We start from the raw sequence: 12,989 nt of genomic DNA, 5'->3' as shown, positions 1-12,989 counted from the left end.
ATCCACTGGTTCTCCCTTGTCCACTCAATTAGTTACATCCTCAAAAAATTCCAGAAGATTTGTCAAGCATGATTTCCCCTTCATAAATCCTTGCTGACTTGGACCGATCCTGTCACTGCTTTCCAAATGCGCTGCTATTTCATCCTGAATAATTGATTCCAACATTTTCCCCACTAAGAAAGTCTAACTAACTGATCTATAATTACCCACTTTCTCTCTCCCTCCCTTTTTAAAAAGAGGTGTTACATTAACTACCCTCCAGTCCATAGGAACTGATCCAGAGTCGATAGACTGTTGGAAAATGATCACCAATGCATCCACTATTTCTAGGGCCACTTCCTTAAGTACTCTGGGATGCAGACTATCAGGCCCCGGGGATTTATCGGCCTTCAATCCCATCAATTTCCCTAACACAATTTCCTGCCTAATAAAGATATCCTTCAGTTCCTCCTTCTCACTGGTACTTCCCCTAGTACTTCTGGAAGGTTATTTGTGTCTTCCTTCGAGAAGATAGAACCAAAGTATTTGTTCACTTGGTCTGCCATTTCTTTGTTCCCCATTATAAATTCACCTGAATCCGACTGCAAGGGACCTACGTTTGTCTTCACTAATCTTTTTCTCTTCACACATCTATAGAAGCTTTTGCAGTCAGTTTTTATGTTCCCTGCAAGCTTCTTATCGTACTCTATTTTCCCTCTCTTAATTAAACCCTTTGTCCTCCTCTGCTGAATTCTAAATTTCTCCCAGTCCTTAGGTTTGTTGCTTTTTCTGGCTAATTTATATGCCTCTTCCTTGGATTTAACACTATCCTTAATTTATCTTGTTAGCCACGGTTGAGCCACCTTCCCTGTTTTATTTTTACTCGAGACAGGGATGTACAATTGTTGAAGTTTATCCCTGTGATCTGAAATGTTTGCCATTGCCTATCCAACATCAACCCTTTAAGTATAATTTGCCAGTCTATTCTAGCCAATTCATGCCTCAAACCATCGAAGTTACCTTTCCTTAAGTTCAGGACCCTCGTTTTTAAATTAACTGTGTCACTCTCTATCTTAATAAAGAATTCTACCATGTTATGGTCACTCTTTCCCAAGGGGCCTCGCACAACAAGATTGCTAATTAGTCCCTTCTCATTACACATCACCCAGTCGAGGATGGCCAGCTCCCTGGTTGGTTCCTCGACATATTGGTCTAGAAAACCATCCCTAATACACTCCAGGAAATCCTCCTCCACCGCATTGCCACCAGTTTGGTTAGCCCAATCAATATGTAGATTAAAGTCACCTAGGATAACTGCTGTACTTTTATTACATGCACCCCTAATTTCCTGTTTGATGCCCTCCCCAACATTACTACTGTTTGGAGGTCTGTACACAACTCCCACTAACGTTTTTTGCCCTTTGGTGTTCTGCAGCTCTACCCATATAGATTCCACATCATCCAAGCTAATGTCTTTCCTAACTATTGCATTAATCTCCTCTTCAACCACCAATGCTACCCCACCTCCTTTTCCTTTTATTCTATCCTTCCTGAATGTTGAATACCCCTGGATGTTGAGTTCCCAGCCCTGATCATTCTGGAGCCACGTCTCCGTAATCCCAATCACATCATATTTGTTAACATCTATTTGCACAGTTAATTCATCCACCTTATTGCGGATACTCCTTGCATTAAGACACAAAGCCTTCAGGCTTGTTTTTTTAACACCCTTTGTCCTTTTAAAATTTTGCTGTCCAGTGGTCCTTTTTGTTCTTTGTCTTGGGTTTCTCTGCCCTCCACTTTTCCTCATCTCCTTTCTGTCTTTTGCTTTTGCCTCCTTTTTGTCTCCCTCTGTCTCCCTGCATTGGTTCCCATTCCCCTGCCATATTAGTTTAACTCCTCCCCAACAGCACTAGCAAACACTCCCCCTAGGACATTGGTTCCGGTCCTGCCCAGGTGCAGACCGTCCGGTTTGTACTGGTCCCACCTCCCCCAGAACCGGTTCCAATGCCCCAGGAATTTGAATCCCTCCCTGCTGCACCACTGCTCAAGCCACGTATTCATCTGCGCTATCCTGCGATTCCTACTCTGACTAGCACGTGGCACTGGTAGCAATCCCGAGATTACTACTTTTGAGGTAGTAGAACCACCCATGGTACCATGAACTTGGCTGCTGCTGCCCTCCCCTGATGAGTCATCCCCCTCAACAGGACCCAAAGCGGTGTGTCTGTTTTGCAGGGAGATGACCGCAGGGGACCCCTGCACTACCTTCCTTACACTGCTCTTCCTGTTGGTCATCCATATCCTATCTGGCTGTGTACCCTTTACCTGCGGTAAGACCAACTCACTAAATGTGCTATTCGCGTCATTCTCAGCATCATGGATGCTCCAGAGTTCATCCACCCGCAGCTCCAGTGCCGCAATGCAGTCCGTCAGGAGCTGCAGGCGGATGCACTTTCCGCACACGTAGTCGTCAGGGACACCGGAAGCGTCCCTGACTTCCCACATAGTACAGGAGGACCATAACACGTGTCCGAGCTGCCCTGCCATGTCTTAACTCTTCGATAAACTTAAATTGTCAACAACAATGCTAAAGGTTACTTACTGATAAAGAAAAGAAAAAGAAAAACTACTTACCAATCACTTACCCCCTTGGCTGTGACGTCACCTTTCGATTTCTTTCTACTTCTTTTCTGCCTTCTCACCCTGCTGCAGCTGCACCGGCTGGCCTTTTTAGGCCTCCCCACGCTCGCCCCTCTGACGCTGCTCAGACTGCCACCTCCTGCCGACGTTAGGTCTTTATAGGCCTCTCTACGCTCGCCTCCCGCCGGCATTGGACCTTTCTAGGCCTCCCCACGCTCACCTCTCCAACGCTGCTGGAATAGGGAGAACCTGGTTTTTGAGGGCTCTCTTCATTAACAATTCTGCCAGGGGAACCCTGGTGAGCGAGTGGAGTCGCGTTCGGTAACTGAGCAAAATGCGAGACAAGAGGGTCAGCATGGAGCCGTCCATCACACGTTTCATGCTCTGCTTGATTGTTTGAACTGGTGGTCAGTTTCAAGCTCAAATTGAAGTCCAACTAGGTATTGGTGCACTTTCTTAACCCCATATACACATGCTAATACCTTTTTCTCGACCATACTAAAGGCTCGCTCAGCCTTAGACAGACTTCTAGATGCGTATGCAACAGGTTGGAGGTTGCCCAATGCATTGGCTTGTTGTAACACACAGCCGACCCCATACGATGAGGCGTCACAAGCTAGCACGAAATGTTTACATGGGTCATGATATACTAGTAACTTATTTGAACACAGCAGGTTCCAGGGCTTCTCAAAGGCTGTGTCTTGAGATTTGCCCCAAACCCAGTCACGCCCGCACCGCCATTCAATGAGTTTATGGCTGAACATGCAACTTCAGTACCCCATTCCTGCTTACTCGCCATACCCCTTGATCCCCCGAGTAGTAAGGACTACATCTAACTCCTTTTTGAATATATTTAGTGAATTGGCCTCAACAACTTTCTGTGGTAGAGAATTCCACAGGTTCATCACTCTCTGGGTGAAGAAGTTTCTCCTCATCTCGGTCCTAAATGGCTTCCCAATTATCCTTAGACTGTGACCCCTGGTTCTGCACTTCCCCAACATTGGGAACATTCTTCCTGCATCCAACCTGTTTAAACCCGTCAGAATTTTAAACGTTTCTATGAGATCCCCTCTCATTCTTCTGAACTCTAGTGAATACAAGCCCAGTTAATCAAGTCTTTTTTGATATGTCAGTCCTGCTATCCCGGGAATCAGTCTGGCTGCACTCCCTCAATAGCAAGAATGTCCTTCCTCAAGTTAAGAGACCAAGGTCCTGTACAACTGTAGTAACACCACCCTGCCCCTGTACTCAAATCCCCTCGCTATGAAGGCCAACATGCCATTTGCTTTCTTAACCGCCTGCTGTACCTGCATGCCAACCTTCAATGACTGATGTACCATGACACCCAGGTCTCGTTGCACCTCCCCTTTTCCTAATCTGTCACCATTCAGATAATAGTCTGTCTCTCTGTTTTTACCACCAAAGTGAATAACCTCACATTTATCCACATTATACTTCACCTGCCATGCATTTGCTCACTCACCTAACCTGTCCAAGTCACTCTGCAGCCTCATAGCATCCTCCTCGCAGCTCACACTGCCACCCAACTTAGTGTCATCCGCAAATTTTGAGATACTACATTTAATCCCCTCATCTAAATCATTAATGTACAATGTAAACAGCTGGGGCCCCAGCACAGAACCTTGCGGTACCCCACTAGTCACTGCCTGCCATTCTGAAAAGTACCCGTTTACTCCTACTCTTTGCTTCCTGTCTGACAACCAGTTCTCAATCCACGTCAGCACACTACCCCCAATCCCATGTGCTTTAACTTTGCACATTAATCTCTTGTGTGGGACCTTGTCGAAAGCCTTCTGAAAGTCCAAATACACCACATCAACTGGTTCTCCCTTGTCCACTCTACTGGAAACATCCCCAAAAAATTCCAGAAGATTTGTCAAGCATGATTTCCCTTTCACAAATCCATGCTGACTTGGACCTATCATGTCACTTCTTTCCAAATGCACTGCTATAACATCCTTAATAATTGATTCCATCATTTTACCCACTACCGATGTTTGTTTTCTCTCTCCCTCCTTTTTTAAAAAGTGGGGTTACATTGGCTACCCTCCACTCCATAGGAACTGATCCAGAGTCTGTGGAATGTTGGAAAATGACTGTCAATGCATTCGCTATTTCTAAGGCCACCTCCTTAAGTACTCTGGGATGCAGTCCATCAGGCACTGGGAATTTATCGGCCCTCAATCCCATCAATTTCCCCAACACAATTTCCCGACTAATAAGGATTTCCCTCAGTTCCTCCTTCTTACTAGACCCTCTGACCCCTTTTATATCCGGAAGGTTGTTTGTGTCCTCCTTCGTGAATACCGAACCAAAGTTCTTGTTCAGTTGGTCTGCCATTTCTTTGTTCCCAGTTATGACTTCCCCTGATTGTGACTGCAGGGGACCTACGTTTGTCTTTACTAACCTTTTTCTCTTTCCATATCTATCGAAGCTTTTGCAGTCCCTGATTTCCCTTGATAGCCACGGTTGAGCCACCTTCCCTTTTTTATTTTTACGCCTGATAGGGATGTACAATTGTTGTAGTTCATCCATGCTGTCTCTAAATGTCTGCCATTGCCCATCCACTGTCAACCCCTTAAGTATCATTCACCAATCTATCCTAGCCAATTCACGCCTCATACCTTCAAAGTTACCCTTCTTTAAGTTCTGGACCATGGTCTCTGAATTAACTATTTCATTCTCCATCCTAATGTAGAATTTCACCATATTATGGACGGGCCGTGCATCGGGGCCTAGATGGATCTGTACCTTGGTGCCTGTGAAGTTGCCAATGCCTGGTTCGAATAGCGAGGGAAACTTGCTCAGCACTTGAGCACACGATGCGTCATCCACTGAAGATAGTGCTTTGATGTCGTTCCAATTCCATCTAATCTTTTCTAGCCATCTTCTGCCGAACAGTGTTGGGCCATTGCCTGGAACAATCCACAATGATGGAGCTGTGCATAGCTCCATCATATGATACCTTCACTGCTGCACTTCCAATGACTGGTATGAGCTCTTTGGTGTAGGTACGCAGCATTTCATTAATCGGGCTCAGTTTGGGCCTTTGTGCCTTATTGCCCCACAGATTCTCGAAAGCCTTCTGGCTCATTATTTGACTGATTCACACCCGTGTTCAACTCCATGGATACTGGAACTGCATTTAATTTGACTTTCAGCATTATAGGAGGGCTCTTAGTGGTGAAGGTATGTACCCCATACACTTCTTCCTCAGGTTGAGTTGCCTGTGCTGCGTGATCAGCACCGGATCGATCATCCTTTGCCACGTGGTGTGTCGCAGCACGCTTGCACATTCGCTGGAGGTGCCCCATTGATGTGCAGCCTTTGCACACGTAGTAATTGAATCGACATTGATGGGTCCGATGATTACCCCCGCAGCGCCAACACGGTGCTAATTGATTCACATTCACCCCCGATGGTGGACTCTGAGAGTCATCACAGGTCTTGCAGCTGCAGACGTATAGGCCCTGCCATATGCAGTTCGGCTTGCTAGCTATGTCATTTTATGCACAGTACTTGCCGGTGAGCTTCGATGTTGAGAAGATATCGTCTGTGACAATTCATGCCTGGGCGATTGCGATGGCCCTGCTCAGGTCTAGGGTTTTGGCAGCCTGCAGCTTTCGAAGAATGACCTCGTGGCTAATGCCAAGCATGAAAAAGTGCCGCAGCATTTCTCCCAACGCAGCTCCAAAATCACAAGGTCCCGTGAGGCGGCTCAAGTCAGCGACATAATCCGCCACGTCCTGGTCCCCGGACCGACGGTGCGTGTAAAAACAGTATCTGGCCATGAGGATACTCTCCTTCGGCTTGAGGTGGTCCCGAACCAGTGTGCACAACTCTGTATATTCCTTCTCCATTGGTTTTGTTGGTGTGAGCAGATTCTTGATGAGGCTGTATATTTTAGGCCCAGACAGTGAGGAGAACCGTCCTGCTCTTGACCATGTTAGTGTCTCCCTCCGGCTCGTTGGCCATGAAGTACTGGTCGAGACGCTCGACGAAGGCTTCTGAATTGTTACCCTCTACGAATCTCTCTAATATTCCAAAGACAGCCATGGTTGCGTGAAGGTTCGTATTCTGTTATGTATAGAAGAACTCCACGAGGCTGAGTACTGTGAGCTAAACTTAGTGTGACCTTAGTCTTCTTTATGACAACTCCAGAGTGCCTAAACAACATGGCAATCTTTTACACTGGCCCTGCACGTCTGTGCAGGTGACCATTAAGACTCCAACAGTTGCGCCCTCTGGTGGCAAGTATTAAAGTTACATACATAACAGCTGCGGAGTGCAATGGCCGCCGATTTCTCGTGTAAGGACCGCCATTTTGAAAATTCCGCTCCTGCGGTATCCTGGCGGTGATTGCTCCCACCCTCCCACCGCTCCGCTGCTGCCGATCCATCCTAAGTGCATCATTCGAGCGCATACCACCGACGTCCCTCCTCGATGGAGAAATTCCGCCGAAAAAATCTTGCTCCGCAAGGTGCCAAAAGCCAGCGAAATGAGCTTGTAGTAGTTCTAAAATGGCAATACGGCTCCCATTACAGGGGAGGACTTACTGCCGCTGGCGTCATGTTTTTTTCTTTCGGCCGACTGCCGTGTCAGTCCGACAATTATGTCCCCGGGTTCAGCCGGGCGGCTAACAGGCAGTGTGGCACCCCCTCTTGGGTGTCAGGCCACTGGCCCAGCCAAAACCCCCCGTTTAAGTGAAGGGGAGAGCCGTGTGAAGCGGCGCCATGATGACTGACAACGGCGGACACTACAACCACCCACAACCTCCACCCCTCTAGATTGTGAACTTCCACTTACCACTGCACATCCACCCCCATTATGACCGACTTCCGGTTTGCTGAAAAAAAGCCAAAGAGCAGAATTTCGCTCAAGAGGCCACCGCGCCGATAAAAACAACAGAAACAGAGTAGGTACGCCCTGTTTCCAGTGGTGGGCAATTTTGGCCCCATATCTCTATTTAGCAACTGCTATCCTTGCATCTGTGAGCCTCTCCTTCAACATTATCTTATTTCCCATCCTCACTGTTTAGTCACTCAAGCAGCATTCCATTGTTCACGTCTCTATACATATGTGCGTGTGTTCTCGCACTTTCAGCTGCATGTCAGGGACAAACACTTGTGCACTCATTTCTGATGTGTCATCACATCGGTACTCACCAACCATGCTTTCTTTTACAGGCCAAACTGACTCACAATGGAGCTGAGCAAAGGAGGACCGGTGGTGGCAAGGCAGACACGCAGGTCCTCACACCTCGACATAAGCCCTGAAATCTCAGGTTGTAGCAGTGAGGACATTGCAGGGTCAAACCCTGCTGAGAGCATCCACAGCACTCTATCATTTGGGGATGCCACTGAGGAGGAAGAGGAAGAGGAGGACACTGATGGCACCAATGTGTCACTGCTTCCACCCACACGCGCCAGCTCAGATACTGTGAGTGCGCGATGTGAAATAGATGGTGGTATAGGGGTCTGCACTGGATGTTGCACTGAGGCCCAGTGGGCTGCACCATGGAGACAGGGCTAGGCAACCTCATGTGCCATCTCTCCGGAGGGTGAGTCTGCACCGGAGTTCTGTCGGCTCGGACTCAGATGATGCCAGCGATGCAGCAGCATATGAAAGAATGGTGAAGGCCATGCAGTCACAGATTTTGGGGACACTGGCAAGGGTGGCAGAGAGGCTGTCGGAAGTGGTGAGGAGTATGGAGGCATCCCGCATAGTTGACAGCTCTGCGCACACCATGGAACTCATCATTGCCAGTGTGCAGGCGGTGGTGGACTCCCAGTATGACCGTGCGGATCCAGCTGTGATGCCGCAACCTGCTAATAAAGAAAAGTATCCCATAGGCCTTCTTAACCACCTTATCTACCTGTCCTGCTACCTTCAGGGATCTGTGGACATGCACTCCAAGGTACCTCTGTCCTCAGTATAATACCATGTTTTGTGTATTTCCTTGCCTTGTTAGCCCTCCTCAAATGCATTACCTCACACTTCTCCGGACTGAATTCAATTTGCCACTGTTCTGCCCACCTGACCAGTCCACTGATATCTTCCTGCAGTCTACAGCTTTCTTCCTCACTGTCAACCACACTGCCATTTTTTGTATCATCTTCTTAATCATGCCCACTACATTTAAGTCTAAGTCATTGAAACAGCCTTCTAATCATAACATATCAGTCGACCATTACCCTTTGCTGCCTGCCACTAAGCCAATTTTGGATCCAACTTGTCACTTTCCGTTGGATCCATGGACTTTTACTTTTCTGACCAGTCTGCCATGTGGGACCTTGTCAAAAGCTTTGCCAAAATCCATGATGACTACATCAAATTCGCTACCCTCATCAACCCTGCTAGTTACCTCCTCAAGACATTCAATCATGTTAGTCAGATATGACCTTCCCTTAACAAATTCATGTTGACTGCCCTTGATTAATCCATGCCTTTCTAAATAATGATTTATACTGCCACTCAGAATTTTTTCCAATAATTTGCCCACCAACGAGGTTAGGTTGACTGGCCTGTAATTACTCGGGTCTATCCTTTCCTCCCTTTTTAAACAACGGTACAATGTTAGTCGTCCTCCAGTCCTCCGGCACCACACCTGTTGCATAGGAGGATTGGAAAATGATGGTCAGAGCCTCAGCTATTTCCTCTCATGCTTCTCTTTACAGTCTGGGATACATTTCAACCGGGCCTGGTGATTGATCTACTTTCAAAGACACGAAAACCCATTAATATTTCCTCTCTCATCATATTTATCGCATCTAATATTTCACACTCCTCCTCAACTACAATGTCTGCATCGTCCCTCTTTTTTGTGAAGACAGACGCAAAGTATTCATTAAGAACCATACCCACGTCTTCCATCTCAATATACAGGTTACCTTTTGGTCTCTAATAGAGCTTAGTTATATTCTTGCCCCTTTTATGTATATATAAAACATCTTTGGGTTTTCCTTGATTTTACTTGCCAATATTTTTTCATTCCCTCTCTTGGGTTTTCCCAATTTCCTTTTTATTTTCACCACTGCACCTTCTATACTCCTTTAGGTTTTCTGCAGTATTGAGCCCTTGGTATCTGACATAAGCTTCCCTTTTTTGCCTTATTCTACCCTGTCTACCACTTGACATCCAGGTGGCTCTAGATTTGGGAATCCCACCCTTTTCTTCGTGTGAACATATTTGCTGTGAACCCTCACTATATTTTCCTTGAATGCATCAAACTGCTCGGACACTGATTTATCTTCAAGTAGCTGTTTCCATGAATTTTTGCTAAATCATATCACATCTCCATAATCACGTAACCAGAAGTTAACTAGTAACCTCTTTTATTCTTTTTTCTTCCAGAATATTCTTCTATTCTTTTCACATTCTTTTATTTTGCAGAAAATAAAGCATAATTGGTCCAAATCTAAAGCAAACTGAACATGTAGACCTAGAAGATACACAGCCCGATCCCATGTAGTTGAAGGCGTATTTGAGGCTGGAATAATGAAGGCATTGAGGGAATTGTTTGTGCAAGCAATAGCTGGGTAATTCTGAGTAAGTCTCCTCAGTGAAATGGTTCACAGCTGGCAAAAGTGATTCATCATCAACATCTTCGGCCCGCTGGAAGGTTACTTTCTTAATGATATTCTGTACTCTCCTTCTCAGATGCTCCATATTGTTTACTTGTACTGTAAAGTTAGGGAACACGCAGCAAACAACAATGATGTGCAGCACTTTGACTGTCTCCCACTGTTCTGTTGAACACAGCTGATTTGTCTAGGCATTGGAATCTTTGCTTTTGCCAATGATGTCCTCAATTATGGCTCCTGTGAATGTGTGCACCACATTATACTTGTGCTCAGCAGCTGCGGACAACTGCCAAAGAGGGGTTGTGAACTAGTCTCCTAGAAACCAACTTCCCATTTTTCTTTCCAGATCGAATAATATGAGCATGGTGGAGTGCCGAGAAATAAAGGTGCCATAACTGCTACTGTAGAAGTGGTTATTAACCTACATGATTCTGTGCAGATGGTCAGACAGGCTTCATATTGATAAGGTGGCAGCCCTTGTAGTTCATGAATGCAACAAAATATGGACAGGAGCATGCAAAGCTATATGTCCACAAGTGATGAAATTCTGCACTTTGCTGCCATGCTGCTAAAATGCTGCCATTTTAGTGACCTCTCTGCTTTTGTGAATTGTCCACAGCGAAAGAGATGAAGATGTTGCTCTGAGAAACATTCCGTCAGTCACCTGCTTATATATCTGTAGACTGCAGATTGACTGATATTGCTGATGTCTCCTCTGCAGCCTGGAATGAGGCAAAAACATTTATGGCTGTAGTGACCTTTGACAATAAGTGGCAGCGTTCTCACTGCCCCGAAACAACTCACATTGAAGTCTTGGGTACATTATTTCTCTATCGTCTATATACTCAGTTGCAGGAGTCACCAGGAGAAAGAGAGTGCTTGGTCACAGGCATCTTGCCAAGGACCCCTTGGTCGGAATGGGGAATGGGAGGAGGACATCAGGCCAGGCAGAGCTGCGAGGAGGCTGAGGTGGCGTCCTTCACCCCTGTGCGTAGAGGACATCCCTCCTCCCTTGGACCTCTTCTACCAGCACCTCCAGTGCCGCATCTGAGAACCTGTTCCTGAGCCATGCTGTAACGTGCCGCTGTTTACTAGCCAGAGCACTCCATACCTTCAGTGGAAGCGAGGAGCCCACATACACAGCTCCACGAAAATTACATCTAATCAACACTTGAGCGCTAAACCTGCAAGTTTCTCTTTAAGCACCTCCAGGAAAGTTCAAATTATGGTGATTAGAAATTACGATCAAAATTGTGTGCTAAATCCAGACTTTCAAACACTGGATCCATTTAGCACCTGTTTTCACCCTTTGTCCAAAATGACCCTAAAGTATAAGAAATTACAGATTAAAAAGCTGGTATCACTTTGTATCAGTCTTACTTACTTTAATTACCCATGTATTTTCTCTTTAAATTTAACAACCGATACATTTAACCTTGTATCTATGTCCCCTTGATCTATGGAAACAGTCTGTTACTATCTACTCTGTCCCATACCTTCATAATTTTGATCACCTCTATCATACTGCACTTAATTTTTTTTGCCTCTCCCAGGAAACTGCAGGTTTGATGGACCAGCGGGTCTTTTCCTGTTCTCTGTTTCAACGAAAACAACTGTAATTTTTTTTTTAAAGTCTTTCTTCGTATTTGTGTTTTCTCATACCAGGCAGCATCCTAGTAAATGCGTGCTGTACACTCTCTTTTCTCTTAACACCTTTCCAGTAATGAGCAGCCCAAAATGTACCACCTCACATTTACTGAGCAGAATTCCATCTGCCATTTTTTGCACATTCTACCATCTTAACTATATCCCCTTGCAGATTCTATAGTCCTCAGAATAATTTAACATGCCTCTTGGTTTAGTATCATTTGCGAATATGGACATCACTCACTCCAAGTCAGTGAATGGACATGGTCCCAGCATGTAACCCTGTGGGAACTGCCAACCACTCTGAGAAACCACTCTTCATTCTAACTCTCTGTTTTCTTCCTTGTAAGCAGTTTTTAATCCAATTTACCATCTTTCTTCTAATTTCAGATCCATTAATCTTCTCCTGAAATCACCTGTTTGGTACCATACTAGCCTGAAAGTCCAGGTACACCACTGCATTTCTCCGATTCACCATATCTATCACCTCCTCAAAGAACAAAGTGCAATATTAAAGGCTACAGAAAGCAAGCAGTAGAGTGGATTACATCAGATGGCTAATGCGCAGAAATAGGCCAGTGCAGACTTCAGAGGCTGAATGGCCCGTTTCTGTGTTATTGCATTCTGACACTCTATGAAACTATGATGCCAGCTGAAACTAATTTGAAAATATAGTTTGAGCATTGTGATTGCTGCGTTTTTGTGGGATCTCTCCAAAACTATATTTCAATAGTTAAATTGCTTATTCGAGCAAATTAGAAATCATGGTAGATTGATTTAATTTGCCACGCTTTTTAATTAATATGTGACAGCCTATATGCAGACAGTTAAATTATATATAGATAAATTGATTACAGCATAGGCACGAAACTGACAGTAGTTCCACAGAACGTATGTTAGAACATTGTCAATGTTTCTACTTATAGACAGTTTAAAGGATAGACTGATACTAAAAAAATGTCTATTTTCACTTCGAATATAGATATTAGAAAATACTAGTCTGCAGCTATCCCAACACATATAAAGCCATATTCCTGTCTGTGGTTAGCTGTTTGAAGTATAGCAAAGCTCATGTGAATAAGTAGATTTTGCCATAAAATGACTGTAAATAATACA

At 45.2% G+C, this 12,989-nt stretch overlaps 1 protein-coding gene across 1 annotated transcript in view; it reads right to left on the bottom strand.

Annotated features, from left to right (window-relative positions):
* Positions 1 to 12,989, bottom strand: part of map9 (microtubule-associated protein 9) — a 330,082-nt gene that overhangs the window by 84,039 nt on the left and 233,054 nt on the right. The window lies entirely within an intron of this gene.

This window comes from Pristiophorus japonicus, chromosome 2 (genome assembly GCF_044704955.1).
Source record: "Pristiophorus japonicus isolate sPriJap1 chromosome 2, sPriJap1.hap1, whole genome shotgun sequence".
Lineage (NCBI taxonomy): Eukaryota > Metazoa > Chordata > Chondrichthyes > Pristiophoridae > Pristiophorus > Pristiophorus japonicus.
The sequence above is the reverse complement of the archived record's forward strand: the minus strand, read 5'-3'. Positions and strand labels throughout refer to the sequence as shown.